Source organism: Phyllobates terribilis, unplaced genomic scaffold (genome assembly GCF_046119375.1).
Source record: "Phyllobates terribilis strain yellow unplaced genomic scaffold, ASM4611937v1 Scaffold_7__3_contigs__length_470593459, whole genome shotgun sequence".
NCBI lineage: Eukaryota > Metazoa > Chordata > Amphibia > Anura > Dendrobatidae > Phyllobates > Phyllobates terribilis.
The window spans coordinates 121413975-121440143 of record NW_027362767.1 but is presented as its reverse complement, the minus strand read 5'-3'; positions in this window follow the sequence as shown (position 1 = coordinate 121440143).

Here is a 26169-nt window from a genome sequence, read left to right as displayed (position 1 = left end):
AGTAGTATAATGCACAGTCCATAGTCATACATAGTAGTATAATGCACAGCACATAGTCATACATAGTAGTATAATGCACAGCCCATAGTCATACATAGTAGTATAATGCACAGCCCACAGTCATACATAGTAGTATAATGCACAGCCCACAGTCATACATAGTAGTATAATGCACAGCCCATAGTCATACATAGTAGTATAATGCACAGCCCATAGTCATACATAGTAGTATAATGCACAGTTCATAGTCATACATAGTAGTATAATGCACAGCCCATAGTCATACATAGTAGTATAATGCACAGCCCATAGTCATACATAGTAGTATAATGCACAGCCCATAGTCATACATAGTAGTATAATGCACAGCCCATAGTCATACATAGTAGTATAATGCACAGTCCATAGTCATACATAGTAGTATAATGCACAGCCCATAGTCATACATAGTAGTATAATGCACAGTCCATAGTTATACATAGTAGTATAATGCACAGCCCATATTCATACATAGTAGTATAATGCACAGCCCATAGTCATACATAGTAGTATAATGCACAGCCCATAGTCATACATAGTAGTATAATGCACAGTCCATAGTCATACATAGTAGTATAATGCACAGCCCATAGTCATACATAGTAGTATAATGCACAGCCCATAGTCATACATAGTAGTATAATGCACAGCCCATAGTCATACATAGTAGTATAATGCACAGCCCATAGTCATACATAGTAGTATAATGCACAGCCCATAGTCATACATAGTAGTATAATGCACAGCCCATAGTCATACATAGTAGTATAATGCACAGCCCATAGTCATACATAGTAGTATAATGCACAGTCCATAGTTATACATAGTAGTATAATGCACAGCCCATAGTCATACATGTAGTATAATGCACAGCCCATAGTCATACATAGTAGTATAATGCACAGCCCATAGTCATACATGTAGTATAATGCACAGCCCATAGTCATACATAGTAGTATAATGCACAGCCCATAGTCATACATAGTAGTATAATGCACAGCCCATAGTCATACATGTAGCATAATGCACAGCCCATAGTCATACATAGTAGTATAATGCACAGCCCACAGTCATACATAGTAGTATAATGCACAGCCCATAGTCATACATAGTAGTATAATGCACAGCTCATAGTCATACATAGTAGTATAATGCACAGCCCATAGTCATACATGTAGTATAATGCACAGCCCATAGTCATCCATAGTAGTATAATGCACAGCCCATAGTCATACATAGTAGTATAATGCACAGCCCATAGTCATACATGTAGTATAATGCACAGCCCATAGTCATACATAGTAGTATAATGCACAGCCCATAGTCATACATAGTAGTATAATGCACAGACTACAGTCATACATAGTAGTATAATGCACAGCCCACAGTCATACATAGTAGTATAATGCACAGCCCATAGTCATACATAGTAGTATAATGCACAGCCCATAGTCATACATGTAGTATAATGCACAGCCCATAGTCATACATAGTAGTATAATGCACAGTCCATAGTCATACATGTAGTATAATGCACAGCCCATAGTCATACATGTAGTATAATGCACAGCCCACAGTCATACATAGTAGTATAATGCACAGTCCATAGTTATACATAGTAGTATAATGCACAGCCCATAGTCATACATGTAGTATAATGCACAGCCCATAGTCATACATGTAGTATAATGCACAGCCCACAGTCATACATAGTAGTATAATGCACAGCCCATAGTCATACATAGTAGTATAATGCACAGCCCATAGTCATACATAGTAGTATAATGCACAGCCCATAGTCATACATATAGTATAATGCACAGCCCATAGTCATACATAGTAGTATAATGCACAGTCCATAGTCATACATAGTAGTATAATGCACAGCCCATAGTCATACATAGTAGTATAATGCACAGCCCACAGTCATACATAGTAGTATAATGCACAGTCCATAGTCATACATGTAGTATAATGCACAGCCCATAGTCATACATAGTAGTATAATGCACAGCCCATAGTCATACATGTAGTATAATGCACAGCCCATAGTCATACATAGTAGTATAATGCACAGCCCATAGTCATACATAGTAGTATAATGCACAGTCCACAGTCATACATAGTAGTATAATGCACAGCCCATAGTCAAACATAGTAGTATAATGCACAGTCCATAGTCATACATGTAGTATAATGCACAGCCCATAGTCATACATAGTAGTATAATGTACAGCCCATAGTCATACATAGTAGTATAATGCACAGTCCACAGTCATACATAGTAGTATAATGCACAGCCCATAGTCAAACATAGTAGTATAATGCACAGTCCATAGTCATACATAGCAGTATAATGCACAGCCCATAGTCATACATGTAGTATAATGCACAGCCCATAGTCATACATAGTAGTATAATGCACAGCCCATAGTCATACATAGTAGTATAATGCACAGTCCACAGTCATACATAGTAGTATAATGCACAGCCCATAGTCAAACATAGTAGTATAATGCACAGTCCATAGTCATACATAGCAGTATAATGCACAGCCCATAGTCATACATAGTAGTATAATGCACAGCCCATAGTCATACATGTAGTATAATGCACAGCCCATAGTCATACATAGTAGTATAATGCACAGCCCATAGTCATACATAGTAGTATAATGCACAGTCCACAGTCATACATAGTAGTATAATGCACAGCCCATAGTCAAACATAGTAGTATAATGCACAGTCCATAGTCATACATAGCAGTATAATGCACAGCCCATAGTCATACATGTAGTATAATGCACAGCCCATAGTCATACATAGTAGTATAATGCACAGCCCATAGTCATACATAGTAGTATAATGCACAGTCCACAGTCATACATAGTAGTATAATGCACAGCCCATAGTCAAACATAGTAGTATAATGCACAGTCCATAGTCATACATAGCAGTATAATGCACAGCCCATAGTCATACATAGTAGTATAATGCACAGCCCATAGTCATACATGTAGTATAATGCACAGCCCATAGTCATACATAGTAGTATAATGCACAGTCCACAGTCATACATAGTAGTATAATGCACAGCCCATAGTCAAACATAGTAGTATAATGCACAGTCCATAGTCATACATAGCAGTATAATGCACAGTCCATAGTCATACATAGTAGTATAATGCACAGCCCATAGTCATCCATGTAGTATAATGCAGTCCATAGTCATACATAGTAGTATAATGCACAGCCCATAGTCATACATAGTAGTATAATGCACAGCCCATAGTCATACATGTAGTATAATGCACAGCCCATAGTCATACATAGTAGTATAATGCACAGCCCATAGTCATACATAGTAGTATAATGCACAGTCCACAGTCATACATAGTAGTATAATGCACAGCCCATAGTCAAACATAGTAGTATAATGCACAGTCCATAGTCATACATAGCAGTATAATGCACAGCCCATAGTCATACATAGTAGTATAATGCACAGCCCATAGTCATACATGTAGTATAATGCACAGCCCATAGTCATACATAGTAGTATAATGCACAGTCCACAGTCATACATAGTAGTATAATGCACAGCCCATAGTCAAACATAGTAGTATAATGCACAGTCCATAGTCATACATAGCAGTATAATGCACAGTCCATAGTCATACATAGTAGTATAATGCACAGCCCATAGTCATACATGTAGTATAATGCACAGCCCATAGTCATACATAGTAGTATAATGCACAGCCCATAGTCATACATAGCAGTATAATGCACAGCTCATAGTCATCCATGTAGTATAATGCACAGCCCATAGTCATACATAGTAGTATAATGCACAGCCCATAGTCATACATAGTAGTATAATGCACAGACCACAGTCATACATAGTAGTATAATGCACAGCCCATAGTCATACATAGTAGTATAATGCACAGCCCATAGTCATACATAGTAGTATAATGCACAGCCCATAGTCATACATAGCAGTATAATGCACAGCCCATAGTCATACATGTAGTATAATGCACAGCCCATAGTCATACATAGTAGTATAATGCACAGCCCATAGTCATACATAGTAGTATAATGCACAGACCACAGTCATACATAGCAGTATAATGCACAGCCCATAGTCATACATAGTAGTATAATGCACAGCCCATAGTCATCCATGTAGTATAATGCACAGCCCATAGTCATACATGTAGTATAATGCACAGCCCATAGTCATACATAGTAGTATAATGCACAGTCCATAGTCATACATGTAGTATAATGCACAGCCCATAGTCATACATAGTAGTATAATGCACAGCCCATAGTCATACATAGTAGTATAATGCACAGCCCACAGTCATACATAGTAGTATAATGCACAGCCCATAGTCATACATAGTAGTATAATGCACAGCCCATAGTCATACATAGTAGTTTGGCCACTGATTTAACAATAAATAAATAAATGCTCTGCTCGCTCCGCTACACGCGTCCTCGTCTGAAGGCGGCAGCTGACTTCAGCGTGCGACAGGAGCGTGTGACGTCACTGCCATGTGCCCCTGGTCACATGCACGCCGACATCAGCTGCTGGCCTCTGATTGGCTGGAAGTGTGTATTGCAGTGCATGGACCAATGGTTCTGTGCGTTTCAATACACTTCAGCCGGATATGTGTCTAATTTAATAATTAATTTTTCTTCTAACCAACAGGCAGAAAGACTCTCCTCCTTTTGCAAATGATGGAGACAATCAGTGTTTGATCGCTAAACACAGCGAGTCAACCTCGTCCTCATTGTCCGGTCTGCAGAGATCTGTAGGCCATCGTGTTGTAGCTCATGATCCAAAAGTGTAATGTGAATGTGCGCATAAAGACTCGAGAGGTTGAACAGTCCGGTTTTTCATTGTAGAAAAAGTCTCCTTTTTTGGTTTTCTTACAATTTTTTTAAAAGGGGCCAATTCAGTCTTGTGCCAAACTGCTCCTGAATTCTGTGCCCATGACCTGATCTGGGCCCGTACTGATCCTCTATATGCCCTTAATGTTACAATGAAGTTTTATCTCATTGATTCTATGATAACACTGCAGCACTCTGCGACTAATGTCATATTAATAAGGGAACATCGCTTCTTGTGGAGATAGCACATGGCGGCACAAAGAGAACATACAGCTTCATATTAATCTGCAGAGAAATGTAATGTGAACTGATTAATAGGACATATTGTGCTTTATAATGGTACAATGCCGGATTAGGCTACAAGAATATCATAATTCTACTGTATAAGATCTACAAAGCCAATTTTATACATAAGGGCATGTTCACACATCACGTTTTTACTGCATTTCTCCAGCATGTTTTTCCATGAAAACTGAGAAAACAATTAAAAAGCTGAAAAAGTTGAAGAAGTGAAAAGTAGAAGAGGTTCGAGTGACAATAAGCTCCAAGCTGTATGATGTCAATGAGAAGTCATGTGGAGCAGATGTGATCTGTCAGTGGTGGGATTGTCACACGTACGATAGCTGACAATGATCCTGACCTCTGTATAGAGCAGATGTGATCTGTCAGTGGTGGGATTGTCACACGTACGATAGCGGACAATGATCCTGACCTCTGTATAGAGCAGATGTGATCTGTCAGTGGTGGGATTGTCACATGTATGATTGCTGACAATGATCCTGACCTCTGTATGGAGCAGATGTGATCTGTCAGTGGTGGGATTGTCACACATACGATAGCGGACAATGATCCTGACCTCTGTATAGAGCAGATGTGATCTGTCAGTGGTGGGATTGTCACATGTATGATGGCTGACAATGATCCCGACCTCTGTATAGAGCAGATGTGATCTGTCAATGGTGGGATTGTCACATGTATGATGGCTGACAATGATCCTGACCTCTGTATAGAGCAGATGTGATCTGTCAGTGGTGGGATTGTCACATATGATGGCTGACAATGATACCGACCTCTGTATAGAGCAGATGTGATCTGTCAGTGGTGGGATTGTCACATATATGATGGCTGACAATGATACCGACCTCTGTATAGAGCAGATGTGATCTGTCAGTGGTGGGATTGTCACATGTATTATGGCTGACAATGATCTAGACCTCTGTATAGAGCAGATGTGATCTGTCAGTGGTGGGATTGTCACATGTATTATGGCTGACAATGATCTAGACCTCTGTATGGAGAAGGTTCCTCTACCATGTTCTGATCCACTGATATTACTGGGACTCACACCGTTGTACCTAAGTGGGGCTGTCTCTTGTCTACTCCCAAGAATACGTTGGGCATCCTGGGGGTCCCAGCAGTCAAATTCCACTGTCCATATAAACAGCACTGATGTGAACGTGACCTAAGAGATCTCATCTGATATCTGGAGAGATTCATGTCCTGATCCACTGATGTTACTGGGACCCGGAGACGCCATTGTAGCACCCTGAGGATTCGGCTGCTACAGGGGTATTGCACCTCACCCAGAGGTGTGATATTCCACTCCCGGGTAAGGATGGAGTGTGGACCTGAGCTCGGTAGGCTGCATGCACTACACACATCCCATTTCCGAGGGGCAGGCCGACGGTACTCCCACTTAGAAATGTGCAGGTACGACCGAGTCTGTTCCTGGCTGGAGTGGGAGGGGGGTGGTACATCCCAAGTAGTGTAGGGGGAGCAGCCTGGGTAAAGATAGGAGCTCATTGGGTGCTGGTCACCTGAGCTCACACATAGAGGGAGTATATAAGGTGGGCACCATCTAAGATCAGGGTCAGTCTGTCAGAGTCAGTAAGAAGCAGAGGTCCAGATGAGCCTGCAGAGAGAGAGTGGAGCAGAGAAGGAAAGACCCAGAGGGGGAAAAGAAAGGACTCTGAGAACCCAAATTCAATCCCCGGGTGAAGAGTCGGCAATAGGGTACCGGATCCCAAACTGGTGGGGGCAAAAGCACACCCTAGCCAGAGACCGGAGGCCGTGGGCAGCGTCTGCCACGGCCACCCACCACATCCACCCCGAAGGCAAACCACGTGGAGGGTCAGGGAACCCAAGGCCAAGGGTCTCCCAACAGAAGGCCCGAGGGAGCTGGACCTAGGTGGATCACTAGTGGGGACGGCCAGAGGAAAGGACAGAAGGAGAGCTCAGGGTCACGCTCCGGACTTGTTTGGGGGTTTGCTGAATCCAGGACCTGGTGGACGCAGCACGGCTCGGGTGGTCACTTGAAGCTGGAGTGACCGGAACATCAGCAGTGAGTAAATACCCTAAACTGCACAACCCGACTCTGTCGTCACTTAACATCTACGCTGCACCACCACAACCCCCATCCTCTGCACCTGACCCCCTGAGGCTATACCCCACCCGTTGGGGGTTATACTACCAAAAGCTGCACCAACACCATCAGCCTCAGCGGACCCTGCTGCAGCGGCGGCCATAGTGACCGCAATACAACGGGTGGCGTAGTCGACAATTAAGAACTTTATAACATCTGTAGGACTGCCACATACTCTGAGCTTGACACCCTGGGCACGGACCGGGTCACAGCCACTCGGCGACTACAACTCCCATCTGATCCGGCTCCGGGTATTCCCCCTAAAGAATATGGCCCAGGGGGCGCGTCAACTTTGGCGTAGTCGGCAGGATACCGTGCCCGCAACACCCGGGTACTGCGTGCCTGAAGAAAAGAACAAGTTTACCTCAAAAAGAAGTCTCCTGCCGGTTCCGGAGGGTCCCCGCCATCGGACTCCATCACAGATCGATTCCCGCCGGTTGTCCGCCATTAACAGCTTTTTCCCGCCATCTGCAGAGTTTCCCGCCACTGGGAGACGATTCCCGCCATTTCCAAAGGTTTCCCGCCTTGGAAGAGCGGACGCCATTATGGGCGTGCCAGAGGGTGGTGAGAGGTCGCCTCCCATCGTGGGCCAGGACCGAAAATGGCGCCAAAAGTGGAAACCGCCCCCACCAACAGAGACTGTGATGCTAGAGGTGTCTGTCAGCGTGAAAGAACTGCCCCTGGAGCTGACAATCACCAAGGGGCCCCGGGACCGCCCTCGAAGTGGGAGGACTGAGAACAAGAGAGCAAAGATGGGTGTCGCTTGGAGCAGTCTGGAGAGAGCGCACCCGGAGGCAAGAAGCCTGGAGAAGAGTATCGGAGGAGCTTACCCGGAGATGGCGAGAAAGCAGAGCAGCACCGGCCCGTTGGCCAGGAGCCTGCTAGAAACAGAGGAGGGAGAGCAGAGCAGCACCGGCCCGCTGGCCAGGAGCCTGCTGGAGACAACAGAAGGAGAGCAGAGCAGCACCGACCCGTTGGTCAGGAGCCTGCTGGAAGCAACGACCCCACTAGGCCTAGTGGAGGTCCTAGCACAGCTCCCCCGAGACCGGGAGTGTGCACAGACCGCTCTGGAGGGCCTCGCAAGGAGGATGGCCCGGGTGCAGCGAGAGACGTTGGCGGAGTGGAGCCGTGAGATGGCCCAGCAGACCGAGACCTGTCAGCGGAGCACGCCACCCAAGACGAGGAGACAGACCGCCTCTGAGGATGGCGCTGGAGGACTGAAGGCCGGAGACGGCGCCGAGAAGGGAGCCGAACGAAAGGAGGCAGGTAAAGGGGACGTCTCTACCCCAAGCCGGGAAACCGCGTACCTGCCCCAGCTCCCCGTCGCAGAGCCCGAAGTATCCCCTGCCGTGCCCGTCGCTGCAACGTCACCGCTGCAGACTAGGCCTCAAACGGGAGCCGCGACCCCTGTGACGTCACACGCCTCGACCCCGAGCGTGACCAAGCAGGAAGTACCACCAGCCTGGTCGCAAGGCCTAGTACCCCCGGGCGCCGCAATACCAACAGCGCCCCCTACCTCCGCGGAGCCACCGGCCTGGTCGCAGGGCCAAGTAGCCCAGGGCGCCGCCGTCCTTACGGTGCCCTTCACCTTCCAGATACCCCAGGCCTGGCCGCAAGGCCCGGGCAACCCGGGCGCTAACACCACCGCGCCCATAAGACCAAGAGTGCCGCATCTGGGAGAGGACCTGTTTACCCAACACACGTGCCCGGATGGGCAGCCTTTCATCTGGCCCCAGGAATATCATGAACTGGAACGGCAGAGGAAGGCTGGGGCCATGTGTGCACCCCTGATCCCGGCTCCAAAGCCCGTAAAGAGGATCTCGCCCCCGCTAGAAGAGGCCCAATTTGAGTGGGACCCCACCGGAGAAGATCTCATGGGGTTCACTCAGGAGACTCGGGCAGCTGCAGCGGAGCGTGCTGAGTGCTGCCGCCAACAACTCGAGGTCTTTGAGAGGGAGCGGAGAGAGAGGCGGGTCCGGGAACAGCAAGCTCAAATAAGGAGCGCGGAGCAGAAGAGCCGGGCCAGGAGAGACCCCCGTGCAGCGCATAGTCCCCGCACCACCGGGACTGTGATCAAGTTTAACATGCAGCACGGGTGGGGCTTCATCCGAGACCACCGCACCCCAGGCGACGTCTACGTAACCAGGAGAGACGTTGAATCCCACCTACCGGAGGGACACAGAGGTCGTGACCTGTATATAGGGGACGAGGTCACCTTCACCCGGCACAAGTGTGCCAAAGGACCCTACGCCCTCCATGTGCATCGCCTGACGGAGGAAGAGCTGCGGTGTGAGGAGGAAGAACAAGAGGACCCGGACGGGTCTGAAGCTAAAGGTAACCACAAAGAAAGAGCAGGAGGACGTCGTCGTTAAGTACGGCAGAGTAGAGGCTGTACATAGTTACCCGTCGGGGTACTAAAGAAACTGTTGCTGATAATATAGTCCCCGTTGGGACCAGCATGTGTGAACTGTTTACCCGTTTATCCCTTAAATCCCACTGACCGAGGACTGAGAGCGGTCATTCCTCCCTTATACCTGGCCGAGGACTGAGAGCGGCCATATCCCCTGTATATAGTTGCGCGTCCTAAAGCGCTCCCTACTGTTTTTACAGGAAAGCCACGAGTTTTTTCAAGAAAAGACTGTCGCACTTTACCCGGTCACACGTTGCACAGTGACCGGAGGAGGAGCAGAGGCGACGAGAATGTTATTTATATGAAAAGTTTTCTGATATATATATGATATTTTATATGTTTTTACTATGTTGTTTATATGAAAAAATTTGTATGTTTTGTGGTGTTTTGTTCTTACAGCCCGAGGACGTGCTGTGATTTACCAGGGGGGAATGTAGCACCCTGAGGATTCGGCTGCTACAGGGGTATTGCACCTCACCCAGAGGTGTGATATTCCACTCCCGGGTAAGGATGGAGTGTGGACCTGAGCTCGGTAGGCTGCATGCACTACACACATCCCATTTCCGAGGGGCAGGCCGACGGTACTCCCAATTAGAAATGTGCAGGTACGACCGAGTCTGTTCCTGGCTGGAGTGGGAGGGGGGTGGTACATCCCAAGTAGTGTAGGGGCAGATAGGGGGAGCAGCCTGGGTAAAGATAGGAGCTCATTGGGTGCTGGTCACCTGAGCTCACACATAGAGGGAGTATATAAGGTGGGCACCATCTAAGATCAGGGTCAGTCTGTCAGAGTCAGTAAGAAGCAGAGGTCCAGATGAGCCTGCAGAGAGAGAGTGGAGCAGAGAAGGAAAGACCCAGAGGGGGAAAAGAAAGGACTCTGAGAACCCAAATTCAATCCCCGGGTGAAGAGTCGGCAATAGGGTACCGGATCCCAAACTGGTGGGGGCAAAAGCACACCCTAGCCAGAGACCGGAGGCCGTGGGCAGCGTCTGCCACGGCCACCCACCACATCCACCCCGAAGGCAAACCACGTGGAGGGTCAGGGAACCCAAGGCCAAGGGTCTCCCAACAGAAGGCCCGAGGGAGCTGGACCTAGGTGGATCACTAGTGGGGACGGCCAGAGGAAAGGACAGAAAGAGAGCTCAGGGTCACGCTCCGGACTTGTTTGGGGGTTTGCTGAATCCAGGACCTGGTGGACGCAGCACGGCTCGGGTGGTCACTTGAAGCTGGAGTGACCGGAACATCAGCAGTGAGTAAATACCCTAAACTGCACAACCCGACTCTGTCGTCACTTAACATCTACGCTGCACCACCACAACCCCCATCCTCTGCACCTGACCCCCTGAGGCTATACCCCACCCGTTGGGGGTTATACTACCAAAAGCTGCACCAACACCATCAGCCTCAGCGGACCCTGCTGCAGCGGCGGCCATAGTGACCGCAATACAACGGGTGGCGTAGTCGACAATTAAGAACTTTATAACATCTGTAGGACTGCCACATACTCTGAGCTTGACACCCTGGGCACGGACCGGGTCACAGCCACTCGGCGACTACAACTCCCATCTGATCCGGCTCCGGGTATTCCCCCTAAAGAATATGGCCCAGGGGGCGCGTCACCATCGTGGGGGCATTGTACCCGGAGATAGTGTAGGGAGAGTCACTGCTGCAGAAGGGACAGTGTGCTGTATAGTGTTTATTTACCTACAGGTGCAACATTAAGCCAACAGCCCTTTTTAGGGCTAATTGAAATTGATTCTATAGTATAATATTGCTCTTACTGCCAATGAACTGTGTTGGTATCAACTTGACACCAATACAGTTCAAAGGGGGTGTGAAGTGCAGGAGAAGACCACCGGCCGATGAGCCTCAAACTGATAGAAGAGCTGATTGGCCAGTGCTCCTGTCCTCCTGCCTCCTGCCCCGCCAGCAACCGAGCTGTAAGGTCAGCCATAACTACCTGTCTTGTGTGGAAAAGAAAAAGTGGAAAGATCCGCACTCTTTTATTTCGTCTACACATTTTGAAGTACCATACTTCTTCAGCACAAACACCCCCCCGGCAGAGAAGGAGAGAGTGGGCGAGGTGGTGGGACAGTACTGTACATCAGCCTCTCCTGCAGCACAGAGGAGAGTGTGTGAGATATCTGTAGTGTGTGTGTACACTTGTCCAGCATGCATGTGTTGCGTATATGATGTGTACCTGCTGAGCATTTGCTATACAGCATGTGTGTACTAAGTACGTGTATGATATGTGTGTGTCTGTGTGACAATATGATGTGTATGCAATTTTCCTGTAGATCACAGCCTCAGGAAGATGGCCGCAGCCACCGGAAGCCACACACACTCCTCTGCTGGACCGCCGGACGCCGCTCACAGCCCGGCATTGGACTCGGCTCCTCTGCTTCACCAGCCATTCCAGCACAGGTACAGACCCCGGCGCCAGCCACATGTCACCTCTGCCGCCGCCAGAGGACCCTGCGATCCCCGCTCGACCACCACCGATAAAGTTAGGTTCGGACCATAAGACGCACCCCCCATTTTCCTTCCAAATTTGGGGGGAAAAAAGTGCGTCTTATGGTCCGAAAAATACGGTAAATGCGAATGGGGTTTATATACACACCTGGTAGAAAGGGCTTTATGCCAACAAGCAATAAATGGCTTTGTGAGAGTCAGAGATAGGTATGTCTAAGTGTCTGGTTTGATCCAGAATTTCAAGGACTTGCAATGTGTAGGGGGGAAGGTTTCTGTGTAAAAATGCTGGGTGATAGATTTTAGAGCATAAAATTGGGTCTCAGAAGACAAAATGGATTCTGATTTCTTACAATTTCCTCCTTTTGTGATTCTTGAAGATTGAAAATATTCCTGTTTCCATACTTCAGGGGCGAATCGATCCTGCCGGACTTATTGACGCTTCACTGGATTCCAGACATCGGATAATTTCGGGCTTCTTTTGAACATCACAACATTTTCTTCTCTCAGGAGGGGTCTTCTCGAAAATGCAGCCTTTAATTTACAAAAAAACATATTTAGAACTATCATAAGAATAAAAATGAATAAACAGTAGTACTAATCATTGGAAAAGGTAATTAACTATCTTATTTCCTGAAGAGATAAATCTCATAAAATTATCATACGAGTGATGTTCAGTTAGGTGTCCAATAGAAGAAAACAAATGCACTAGCTCATCTTTAACAAAGCTGCATCTACCAAAGCTTCTTGTAAGGCTAGATTATGATCCTTTAGTTGAAAAATTGTAATCACATGATTTTTACCAGTATAATCTTATGAAAATCTACTTCTAAATTCTCAGGAAAAATTAAACGTTTCATTATACCACTTCAAACAGGTTACATTTGTCAACAGGTTATTTTCATTGCTTGTTTTTATCAAAAGGATACATAAAAGGATATATATTCTCATTTTTGAAGGATGTATCTTTTATTGTGAATGGCATGAATCCAATTGGTTCTTCCTTCGAACTTCAGAGAAGTGGATGTGGTCAGCAGGACTTGGTATGGACCGTTGTATCTTGGCTCTAGGAATTTCCTGATGAATCTTTTTACCATAACCAGATCTCCATGTTTTAGATCTTGAGTCCCTTCTAGACTCTTTGGGTCTGGAATGGAAGAAAAGACCTGCTTGTGCAGAGATGTTAGCTTATTGTGTAAACTTTGAAGTATGATTATCTGTCCTGTTATGCGCAAAGTAAGAACCTGAGGAAAATACAGTCCTGTATTCCCTGTCCTCCCAAAAAGTATCTCAAAGGGTGTGAATACTGTCATTTTATTCAGGATGTATCTTACAGAAAACAAGGCAAGTCGTAAGCACTCTGTCCAGGGCTTCCCTGTCTCTGCCATTGCTTTCTGTATCTTCAGTTTCAACATTCTGTTCAGCCGTTCTACCTTACCACTGCTCTGTGGGTAGTAAGTGGTTTGGAAGGCTTGATCTACCCCCAAGGAGGTCAGTATCTCTTGTAGGACCTCTACAGTGAAATGGGTACCCCCATCACTCTCTATCACCTCAGGAATCCGATACCTGCAGAGGACCTCAGCTAGGAGTTTATCGGTATTTTTCGCAGTAGCCTTGGTCGCCAGATATGCCTCTGCCCATCCTGAAAACAGGTCAATGCAAACCAACACAAATTCTTAGGTACCTACATTAGGTAACTGTATATAGCCTATTTTTAGACTTTGGAAGGGGTACTGACTTTTGGCCGTTCTCTTAGGTGTTTTCACTACTTTGCCTACATCGTGGTGAGCACAGACCAGGCATGATTGGACATATTTTGCGGCAAAGGTGCCAAATCCCTACCCAGGTTGTCTTTACTAGATCACACATAGCCATTTTGGAAATGTGGGTTGGGCCTTGCACCAACGCAGCCATCTGGGGATACAACGTTTTAGGGAGGGAAGCTCTTCGCTCCTTTTGCCATAGCCCATCTTTTCTGCACTCTGCTTCCAAGTGGTTTGACCACTTTTTTCTCTTCTCCTTCCCACATTGTGACTGAAGCTTGTTCTCAGCATTTTTTAGACATATCATGAATTAATAAGAGGCATAATGAATTCAGCGCCTCTCATTCCAGCACATCTCTTCATCAAGTCCTGAATGAACAACACCAGTCTTGAGTCTTAATAAAATAGAGCCATAGTAGCTGCTGTCTTGACTTAAAGACAACACCTTCTGAATTCCTATGTTTCTTCCGGTTCAATACCAGTTCTGGAGCTGTTCCAGTGGTGTCGGCATTGGATCTCCCAGGTATCACATGACCGTTATGTAATACAATCCCTGCGGAGAATCAGCACTGGCTTTGCTCTCCTCTCCTAAGGACATAATTGACATCCGGAGGAAGTGAAAGGGCAGCCACAGCTCTCACTTCTTCTAGATGTCTGATTTGTCCGCAGGAGAGGATAGCAAATCCAATGCTGTCTGTCTGCAGGGATTGCGTGACATAACAATGTTAGGTGATGCCGGGGAGATCCAATGCTGACACTGCTTGACCGGCGCCAGCACTACAGGTAAGTAGAGAACAACCCCTTTAAAAGGAATTTGTTGTGTCAAAAAAACGCTATTAACCGGCAGATATGGGGTTAGTCTGCAGCTTAATAGCATTCTAAAAGTGTTTGCCGCCAGGAGGAAAATATCTCCAATTTTCAGTCAAATAGGTGCACCTTCAATCACTGCTTAGTACATAGTGAGCGACGGCTTTTACCATGCACCATCACTGACTGACTGTTGGCTTTGTACTGAAGCACTATTTAGCCGGCTGTCAGTCAGTGCTGGGGGCTATGTACTGAGTGGTGACTGAAGCTGTGCCGGCTGTTCCTCTATAACTAACAAATAAAGTAGTACTCTGTAACGCTAAGTATACAAACATGAAATATATGAAATTTGAATAGCATTACTGCTCAAAAACATAGAAATAATTGAGAAATGTTAGCGCATAAATTGGTCAATTCATGTGTACCCGGCTGCCACGATAAGGCGTTTCTCGTTACCATGAACCTACCAATGTGTATCCTCTCTTAGAGACTAAAGTCTGCATGTGTATGGGAAGTTTTTATTTGTTAGTTATATAAAGAGATGACTACTCTTAGTAAGCACCTATACACACCAGTTTTCTGTTTTGAAGTGACTGTCATTTTTTTCTGTTTATATGTATTGGCTTTCTGACTGAGCACTCTGCCTCTAAGCCACAGGCAGTTTTAATTACAGCAGGTTCTTCCCACACGCATGCAATTTTTAGTCTCTAAGAGAGCATTCACACTAGGTAGGTTCCTGGTAACGAGAAACGCCATACCGTGGCTGCCGGGTACACATGAATTGGCCAACTTATGAGCTAAGATTTCTCAATTATTTCTATATTCATGAGCAGAAATGCAATTCAAATTTCATACTGTATATTTCATGTTTGCATACTTAGCGCTACAGGGTGCTACTTTATTTGTTAGTTATATATGAAGATGGCTACTCTTAAGGCCTCGTCACACCAAGCGACGCTACAGCGATCCGGACAACGATACGACCTTCAGGGATTGTTGCTGCTTCGCTGTGTGGTCGCTGGTGAGATGTCAAACAGTCAGATCTTCCCAACGACGCAGCAATGATGCGGCGACCCGTAGCGACCTGTATAACGATGCACGCCTATGTGTTTCTGTGTCTGAGTTGTCAACAAGGTCGTTGGTAAGGTGTCAAACACACCGATGCATGCTACCCAGCGGGGCCTCAACGATCAAAGAAATCTCCCGACCATTCTGACATGACCAGCGACCTCACAGCAGTGGCCTGGTCGCTGCTAAGTGTCAAACATAGCGAGATCGCTGCAGAGGTCGCTGTTGCGTCACAAAACTTGTGACTCAGCAGCGATCTCGCTAGCGATTTCGCTTAGTGTGATGGGGCCTTTAGAAAATTGGTGTGTACAGGTGCTTACTGTTTTGGAAGTGATGGTCAGTCTTTTTTGTTTGGCTGCTCATCGAAGACTGAAAACTGCAACCCTCAGGGACAAATAAAGTTCAAATTAATCCCATATCTGTAGGGTTAAGAACATTTTGGAATGTGACAGGTTCACTTTAAAGTGGTTGTTCCCCCAGTGTGTTGAATAAAACACAAGTATACTTACTTCTGGACCAGTACAGATGTCATGACATTGTTTATGGCACAAGAGCAGCCTGTTATCGTCAAACTGTACTATGAAGGCTGCAGATCATCAACGTCCTCTGATAGTCGCATGTCACATAAACAATATCATGAGATTTCTGGGGACACAGCACTTGGAGCAGAGGAGTGTCATCGGTCCAGGTGGTAAGAATGCATTTTTTATTTTATTGCGCACACTAGGAGGATTCAAAAGAGGTTGTCTTCTGGTGAACAATCCCTTTAATGTGGATACAAAGTGTTTTGTCTGATCAGTGCTGTATTTTTTATCGCTGGGAACTGGCGCGCTACATCTTCTGTGAGTCGACTGTCAGCCTGACAGCCAGCTCAGAGAACTGCCGACTCCCAGTCACGGAGGGGCAGCAGCATGCAGCTGCCGGGGGAGACACCACGGACCACCGCATTAGGAGGCCTGACAGCACCCCCCATGCCGCGACTGCCCCCCACATATGCCTTTGCCAATTCTAGACCAGTACATGCTATCAAAATACTTCTTTAGGTTATCTTTAGTTGTGATAGCTGCAGTGTTTTTGTCAAGAACGTGCGGTTGTGTCTGAGGTCATGTGAGTCTTCGTGTCTGATGTGATCTTATGCAATGTATAGAACAGAGGTGGTTTTTTTTTTGTGATTCTCACAAATCAAACTGCAAATTGGATAAACTTGCCAGGACTTCTGAATGTCATAAAATTCTACATGTATTCGATTCACATTGAAACAGTTGGCTCATCTCTAGCAAATCCATCTCAGAATGGCTGTGTAATCATATTTGAAATTTTTCCCGCTTGAAATAAAAGTGAGCATTTTATGTGTCCAACTAGAGCTAAACTCATATAATGCCTGTTATAATATCAGGATTAATGCAGCCATTTTGACCTGAATTTTCAGTGAAAGTACACCAGTCTCATCAGATCTAAGAGTTCTATTTAATAAAGTAGACATTTAAAGTATTGTGAAATCTGCTGAAAAATCTGCTTTTAATGAATTGGCTGCTCTAATTCTTTCTACCCTTCCATTTCTCCTTGCGTTATGGTTCTGTTATCTGTTAATGTGCCAATTACTTGTACATTCACGCAAAGAACAAAGCTGCTTCACAAAGACTGAATCTATTATACGTGGGAGAAAAGTTTACAGATGTGGTGTCTGCGCTAATATGGTACAACGGCTTCATATTATGTTCCTTATTAGCAGTCAAATGCTGGAAGGAAGAAGAGAGACGTTTATCAGTTCCTCTTCTATCCTGATCTAGACTCCCTTTCAGCGATCCTTTGTCTCTTAATGACACTCACCGTAGGGAATGTCTTCTCCATTGAGATATTGTCTGGTGGAAATAAAAAAGATAGAGGAACGAACGTCTTTATTATTTCCAAATTTTTTTCACTTAGGATTTAAGCGGAACATTTCACAAGAGAATAAATTATTAAAATAGTCAATATGATAATGATACCAATATTAATAGTAAGCAATGAGCAAGACAGAACAGTCTTCATCTAATGAAGGGCCCTTTTCTTGTGGATGAACACCATTGGAAAGGTGCTTCCGGTTTGCTTTCGCGTCAGAGAAGTGGACACTAGAAATGAGGGAATATATTGAATTCAACGCAAATGTTAGAAAAATCAGCATTCCCCAAAAGGCAGAATTTTTGTAACTCCCCCCCAGCTTGGATTCATCAATAGACTGAAATAAAGAACAACACTTACACTTACCACTCAACTCTCCGGCACATCTGCTCTTTACCGTCCCTTCTCCGGTCCTTGACGCATCTTCTTATCACTGCCACCGAACTCTGAATACTCTTCATGTTCAACCAGGAACTTCTGGTTCTGAGGAGGCACAAAACAATTCCAAGCATGAACGTGCAAGCGCCCGGCGCATGTCATGACCTCACATGGGATTGTGCGGAAATATCCAAAGTCTCATCAGAGCCGGAAGTCCTAGCCTAATGTGATAGGACCAGGGGATTCAAAACTCAGCAGCAGTGATGAAAGATTCACTGAAGACCAGACGGGGGACAGTGAAGAGCGGCAGGAGAGGTGAGTGGTAAGGTGAGCATAGGTAATTATGTATTTTCTACATACGTACATCATTTAATTTGCACTGCATTTATTTGCGGATGAATCAAACCCCTCTTTTTTAGGGTAGAGTCACATGGCCGTTTTCTCTACTTCCGAGAAAAATGGTCTGATTATTCTTTACAGACTCCAATCAGAGTGGCATCAGCTTGTCTCAGACTTAGAGAGAAAAAAAAAGTTTCTCCAACTTCCCCATTCTGTTAGCCTGTGAAAATCAGACCGCACTTGGATATCATCCGAATATGGTCTGATTTTTTTCACAGATCCGTAGACATGCATTGCCGATTTTGATTTGACAGTTTTTTGATTTTTTTTCCCCGAGGATCACTCGGTCTGAAGAAAAAATGAAACATGCAAAGCCACAAAGAATAGATGGAACCACTATGGACCTTCAGATTATGTCCCATATAGACACTGAAACACTGGAGGTGCAGGAATATACAAGTTTACTCAAAATGAGCAGCAGGGACTCAAGGGAGATAAAAATTAAAATAAGTTACATAAGATGTCAATGTCAAAGATTGAGATTGATAGACACATCTATAAAAAAATATCTCTTTCCTTTCTTTGCAGAACTTTTTCTTTATCTCTTATACTGTCCTCAGGGTTCCTATCACTCGAAGAATTCAACGTTTTTCAAGTATCTTAATACTGGAAAGAAAAGTTACATCTGAAAGATGTGGAATATTTTATCAAGACTTTTGATTAATTCGCCATTCCTGAACAGATAGTTGGCTTTACAGAGAAGCATGATATTTATTTGGAGTAGCATGCCTCCCAATTAGGATGGATTTTTGGGTTGCATTTGCATATTTGGAGCAACATTTTTTTAATGCTTTTTGAGACCAGAAAATGGGTGCAGAAAGAATGATAGATTCTCGAACCTCTAGACGTATATATTCGACAAAAACGTATGGATCAGGAAACCAAAGACCAAATTCAGATGTTCATGAAAGACAGTCCATGTACGAACCAAGATATATAGACTGGACACAGGTCTCCTGTCCTGAACTTATGGGAGACTTTTGGGAGACCTGAGGCCAATCCAAATATCACAAACCCTACACAGCCTGGATACAAGGAGCTTTCAAGGTGCTGCCAAAAACTTATACACATTGTCTGAGTTCTGAAAGTTATTTTGTCCTTCAGATATATATCTCTTGTGAGTCATCCACATCCCAGATAGAAAATTACAGCAATCATCTGTGCCTGACAAATGTAGAATTTTACAGAGTATTATAGTAATAATATTCTTGTACATAGGAGCAGTATTATAGTAGTTATATTCTTGTACATAGGAGCAGTATTATAGTAGTTATATTCTTGTACATGGGGGCAGTATTATAGTAGTTATATTCTTGTACGTAGGGGGCAGTATTATAGTAGTTATATTCTTGTACATAGGAGCAGTATTATAGTAGTTATATTCTTGTACATAGGAGCAGTATTATAGTAGTTATATTCTTGTACATGGGGGCAGTATTATAGTAGTTATATTCTTGTACGTAGGGGGCAGTATTATAGTAGTTATATTCTTGTACATAGGCGCAGTATTATAGTAGTTATATTCTTGTACATAGGGAGCAGTGTTATAGTAGTTATATTCTTGTACATAGGAGCAGTATTATAGTAGTTATATTCCTGTACATAGGAGCAGTATTATAGTAGTTATATTCTTGTACATGGGGACAGTATTATAGTAGTTATATGCTTGTACGTAGGGGGCAGTATTATAGTAGTTATATTCTTGTACATAGAGGGCAGTATTATAGTAATTATATTTTTGTACATAGGAGCAGTATCATAGTAGTTATATTCTTGCACCTAGGGGGCAGTGTTATAGTAGTTATATTCTTCTACATAGGAGCAGTATTATAGTAGTTATATTCTTGTACATAGGAGCAGTATTATAGTAGTTATATTCTTGTACATAGGGGGCAGTGTTATAGTAGTTATATTCTTGTACATAGGAGCAGTATTATGGTAGTTATATTCCTGTACATAGGAGCAGTATTATAGTAGTTATATTCTTGTACATGGGGGCAGTATTATAGTAGTTATATGCTTGTACGTAGGGGGCAGTATTATAGTAGTTATATTCTTGTACATAGGAGCAGTATTATAGTAATTATATTCTTGTACATAGAGGGCAGTATTATAGTAGTTATATTTTTGTACATGTCTGTGACACGCCGGGGGCCCTGCACTGCCCCATACCTGAGGAGCTGCTGGACAGGACACTGGACCGGGGACAGGTGAGTGAGGCTTCCCCAATCCCCATATTAAAAATATTTGTAATGGGTCTGTGTGAGTGCATGTATGTGAATGTCAGTGTGTATGACTGTGTATATATATTTGTCTGTTTTACATATGTCTTTAAGAATTTGTGTAAAAATGTGTGTATGTCTGTATGTGTACATATGTGTACCGTGTGTGCGTGTATACATCTGTGTACCGTGTGTGCGTGCATATGTCTGCGTACCGTGTGTGTGTGTGCGCATGTGTCTGCGTACCGTGTGTGTGTGCGCATGTCTGCGTACCGTGTTTGTGTGCGCATGTCTGCGTACCGTGTGTGTGCGCATGTCTGCGTACCGTGTGTGTGCGCGTGTCTGCGTACCGTGTGTGTGTGCGCGTGTCTGCGTACCGTGTGTGCGCATGTCTGCGTACCGTGTGTGCGTGCATGTGTCTGCTTACCGTGTGTGCGTGCGCATGTCTGTGTACCGTGTGTGTGCGCATGTCTGCATATGTGAAGGATGAGGTGGCAGGCTGGGCCCTGTGTACTATATATATATTACTCCGCCGTATCTGTGCATCATGAATCGTGTATGTGTTAAAAGGGCCCACTGAGACTCTTTCGCCCGGGGCCCAGAAAAACCTGGAGCCGGCCCTAGATCTAGGTGTTGTTGCAGCACAGTCAGGTGTCCGTAATCATGGAGCTAGGGAGAACTCCAGCACTAATCCTCCAGCAGCGGTGGAGATCTCCAGCACTGATCCACCTGCGGCTGGGAAAAGCCCCAGCACTGATCCACCTGCGGCTGGTGAAAGCTCTGGCACTGACCCATCTGCTGACCATCAGTTCAGGAGACTGTTCTCTAATGTCACCAGACCAGTGAACCCCCCCGCCTCAGAGGAGGAACGCTGTCGGGATAAAATACATAGGACCAAACATCCCATCCAGAATTTACATTGTGAAAGTTCTCCTGAAAGACTTCATGAAGTTCAATTCGTCTGAGGTCTACGCTCCGATCCATATCCCATCCAGCAGGATCTATGATATCAGCTTTAAGCTCCAGTGCGATCTGGATTTGTTCTGGAATATTTATAATGACACTAGAGAAGATAAGATCCGGGATTACCTCCATTGTATCCAGCTGTCTAAGCCGCAAGAAATAACGGCCACTGTCCTGTTCCAGTCTGAGGTGGTGGCGCTGGTGGATCTGCAGCACTGGCTGAACCGGCAGTGCATAGTGAGAAGTCATCCCGACAAGATCTATGATGAGGAGCAGATATGGAATGGAGGATATACAGTGAAAATCCAGCTCATACAAGAGAGCAGTGTGACCAGACACCTGCCGCACTCCTTCTACCTGGGCTCAGAGAGGGGGATCTGCTACTACCCTGGTCAGCCACGTCTGTGCCATAGATGTGGGGGCCGGCACCTCGCCATAAACTGCTCTCGTATCACATGCTCATTATGTGGATAGTTCGGTCATACAAAGGACAAATGCACGGGACCCGTCATCTGTAATCTGTGCTCAGAACCAGGGCATACGTTCCGGGATTGCCGGCATGCAGAACATAATAAATATAATGGCCAGACCTCCTCAGAAGTTATACAGGAAGATGTCACCAGAGGTTCTGATGTTGTCCCAGAAGCCGGTATGGATGAGGATAGAAGTCACAGTATCAGTGAAATTGCTCCAGAGTCTCATGTACTAATGGATGCTGCACTACTAGGACCACCAGCCACTGAAGAACCACCTAAAGGCCCACTAGCCACTAAAGAAAGACTTAAACCGCCATCAGCCACTATAATAAGACCTAAGCTTCGATCAGCCACTAAAATAGGGCCTAAAATGCCAGTTGTTAAAGAGAGGCCTAAGGTGTCCAGAAAGCCTGTCACCAAACCAACCAAGCATCAGCCCAGTACATCTGTGGAAGCAGTTAATCTGCCTGCACTGTCCAGTGTGGATGAGGAAGGCTTTGTGACCGTAAAAAGAAAAAATGCATCTGGGGATTCCACCAGAAAAGTCACAACAGTACAGAAAACCTCTGAGCCTCCAGTGCTGGCGATAAGTCCTGGACGTTACAATGTGCTGGGAGAAGACGACCAAGAAGAAGAGGCACAAATGGAGCAAAGTCCTTAATGCATCTTAGAAAATGTCTCTGATGAGGTGGATCCTGACTCTCCCGTGTCCACGAAGAGACACTGCAGGTGACAGTAGTGGAAGGAGGAAGAAGACCAAAAAGTCTAAGTGATCAGGATGCGGCTGAGAATAAGCTCCATTAATGTGAACAGTGTGAGGACTGGGAGCCGGCGGCAGGTGATTTACCAGCGTTTGTCTGACTAGAGATCGGATGTCGTCTTCTTGCAGGAGACGTATCTTAAGTGTAATGCTCATGTGTATGCAGCCAAGAGTGGAGACTTGATCACATGAAACCATATTGCTTTAAATCTAAAGTACTGTTTTTATATTATGTGGTGACTTTAATAATGTGTCCTGTAATGTGGACAGATCTAGCAGTCATAAGAAACTAAGATATGATGAGACTTTCCTTAATAATATAGTCCAGCAGGCCCACCTAGTAGACCCCTATGGGTCTCATCATACCAGTAAGACGTACACTTACCATAAGGGTGGTAATGCTAGTAGGATAGACCGGGTGTATATAAAGAGAGAGGTGAGATGCTCTCAGTAGAGGATCAGCCCCCTGGAGTATTCGGACCATTGTATGGTGAGCGTGACGCTGGATCTGGCCCAAGCTGTGGTCTGTGGAAAGGGGTACTGGAAGGTGAACAGCTCTGTAGTCCAAGATCCACAGTTCAGAGAGGCGTTCACCACATTCTATAATGAACGTAGGACCACCCAATGTATGTGTGATGATACAGCTGAGTGGTGGGAGATCATGAAGAGTGACATCAAGCAGTTTATTATACGAGCAGCCAGGAGACCTAGTAATATGGATTATATGAGATACACAGCCCTGAGACTGCTCCTGAGCCAGCTATACAGCAGGATGAATGGTGGTGAGGAGGTGGACAGACGGGGCGTCAGCCATATAAAGCAGCGGATGAGGGAGCTGCAGTTCTATTGCCTCAAGGCGGAGGGACAGTTTGATAGCTGGGGTGTCCATAATCCAGATCCCTTTATTGCCTGTAAGAACAGGGTCAGTAAGAAGCTGATCACTGGCTTGTTAAATGAGAATAGGGTGGAGCAGGCAGACCAGGAGAAAGTCCACAATATCATTGGTAATTATTATAGAGATCTGTATAAAGGGGCTCATATTGATAGGGATGCCATTAAAGCCTATCTGAAGGGGGCATCCCTACCAACATTAGACCTGGTGCAGGCAGATAGTATTGCCGATCCCATAACTGAGGAGGAGGTGAAGAGGAGCATTGACTCCTTAAAGGCCAGCAAGAGCCCAGGGCTGGGCGGCCTGACCAGCGAGTTTTACAGAGAGTTCAGGGACTTATTGGCTCTGGACCTGGTGCAGGTCTATAATGACTGCCTCTCTGCAGGGAAGCTCCAACAGTCCCAGAATAGCTCTGTTCTTGTTCTCCTGGCAAAGAAGGGAAATCTAAAAGATATAAAGAACTGGCGTCCACTGTCTTTGCTAAACACTGATTATAAAATCCTGGCCAAGATCTTGTATTATCAGCTGAGTGAGGTGGCAGGTGAGCTGATCATCGCCAACCAGACGTGTGGTGTGAAGGGTCGGACGATAGAGGACTCATTGCTGCTGGTGAGAGAAGCTGTGACATACATTAAGCAGCACAATGTGGGGGTGTATATTGTGGGCTTAGACCAGTGTAAAGCTTTTGATAGAGTCCATCATGACTACCTGTACCAGGTGTTGTTACACTATGGCCTCCCGCTGCGGTTTGTTCTATATAACGAGGCTGTAAGCCTGCCGCTGGTTAATGGTCACTTGGCCGAGCCCTTCAGGATCATGTCAGGGGTGAGGCAGGTCTGTCCTCTCAGCCCATTGTTGTATGTCTTTAGTATGGATCCTTTCCTCAGAAAAGTGCAGGATCATAGAGATTTTACAGGGCTGAGGTATTACCTGCAGAGTGTAGTGGAGGATGTAAAGTTCTGCGCCTATGCGGATGACGTTTCGGTTGTGGTTTCTTCTAGAGATGACTGTGCGGCTCTACAGCAGGAGATCACAGCCTTCTCCAATGTGTCTAACTCCTCTGTGAACATGGAGAAGAGCGAGGCGTTGTGGTTGGGAGGTGACAGTGATGTCTTCTCTGTGCCCTTCAGAACAGTTCAGGATCAGATAAAGATTTTGGGAGTAGTGTTTGGTGCTGTAGATGATGGGAAGGTGAACTGGGAGGAGAAGCTGGTGGTGTGTGAGCAGAAGGTGCAGAGCTGGAGACACTGGAAGCTGACGTATCTGGAGACGGTCCGCCTGCTGAAGACTTTCCTGCTCCCGCTCTTCCTCTATATCAGTGTGGTGTTCCCGATGCCCGATGCGTTACTCCCCAGACTTACAAATGTCTTCTTTCACTTCTTGTGGCGTAACAGAGTGAATGTGGTCAGGAGAAACATTGTCTATCTCCCCCATAAGGTGGGTGGTCTCTCCATGCCCTGTCCTGAGCTCTTCTTTAATCTCATGTTTCTTATGAAGAATTTTTCATTTTATAAGAATTTTGAGAAGGCGCCATGGTCTTGTTTGTTTAAGGGCCAGATCCAGCAGTTTGTGTCCGTGTGGTCGGTAGGGGACCCCATCAAGAGAATCTCAGGACGACTAAAGAATAATGTTTCTTGGTATGGTGTCCATGTAATAAGTAAGGTCGCTAAATGGAGGATCCTGTATGAGGATGTCAAGCTGCTCAGTAGGAAGGAGCTGTATAAGAACGTTCTGTCAACTCACTTTAGTGTCCATGTACAATTGAGGGGCGCCCCAAGTGTAGATGTAAAACAGGCTGCAAAAAATGTACTAGATCCCAAAGTTCCCCCTCATATGAGAGACGTGGCGTGGCTGGGGTTCCATGGTACGATTTACGTCAGAGACAACCTAAAGTGCAGGAATGTATCAGACAGATCATGTCCTAGAGAAGAGTGTCCCCATACACAGGAGACCATGGAACATCTGCTGCTAGAGTGTCCTTTTAGTATGCAGGTATGGGAGTGTGTGTCCTTGTCCCTAAAGTTACCGCACCTGGTGGGGCAGTCGTATGGTCAGCTGCTGTACGGAGACTTCCAGCCTGAGCTCAGGGCGTATAACAGAAGCTCCCTGTATGTAATAAATGTGGTGACCATCTATCATCTGTGGTGTGCACGGTGCTGCCTGCTCATCAATAAGGAGGTCCTGTCCTGTGATACTGTCAGGTATAAGATCCTGGAAAGTCTCAAGTCAGTGTATAAGAAGGATATAAAGATTAACTCAGGTAATATGTACTGGAGGAACATTCATGTAGCGGGATTTATCAATGTTATCTAATGTCA